Source organism: Austrofundulus limnaeus, unplaced genomic scaffold (assembly GCF_001266775.1).
Source record: "Austrofundulus limnaeus strain Quisiro unplaced genomic scaffold, Austrofundulus_limnaeus-1.0 Scaffold142, whole genome shotgun sequence".
NCBI lineage: Eukaryota > Metazoa > Chordata > Actinopteri > Cyprinodontiformes > Rivulidae > Austrofundulus > Austrofundulus limnaeus.
Window position 1 is genome coordinate 426,038 of NW_013952544.1, and position 610 is coordinate 426,647.

General features: G+C 42.5%; 1 protein-coding gene across 2 annotated transcripts in view; it reads right to left on the reverse strand.

The window, feature by feature from the left end:
- The window catches only part of klhdc8b (kelch domain containing 8B), a 149,677-nt gene that overhangs the window by 114,803 nt on the left and 34,264 nt on the right, over positions 1–610 (reverse strand). The gene's annotated exons all lie outside the window — the stretch shown is intronic.

Consider the following 610-nt stretch of genomic DNA (forward strand, 5'->3'; position numbering starts at 1 on the left):
AGAGTCAGCCCTCACACACACACACACACACACACACACACACACACACACACAAGGTAAAATGTTGTTTTTTATTGGCTTTTTGGTCAGTGAATGTGTTAATAGAAACAAACATGCTCAGTCTTGCTGTGAAAATGAACGTGTCCAGTCATGTGTTACAGTATGTTTACATCACTGAGCTGGAGCTGAAATACACAAACAAAACTTTTCGCAGAGGACTGGAAAACAACCAAACTCTGTCCCAGAGCAGATGGAGACCATATATTATTAGATGTTAGCAGAGTCCAGTTTAAAACTGTTGAAGCAGACATATCCTGCATTAAATTCTTCAGCTGGGGTCTACATAAAGTGGAACTGCAACAATTTGGTCTGAATTCAACCCCACGAGCCCCGCCCCTTTTCCGAGGCTTATCTCAGATCAACTCGTTTTGAGGCTGTTTCTTTAAAGCTAAAGAGGCACTTCACACCCCGCCCCCAGTATCTTCCAGACCGGTTCATTCTAGAGGGGTTTACGACATCATTTTTTAAATTTACAAATTAATTAAAAGATGTCAACAAGGGAAGACTTGTCCATCCAGCCTTACATGTGGGAGCCAGAGTCTGACCCAGA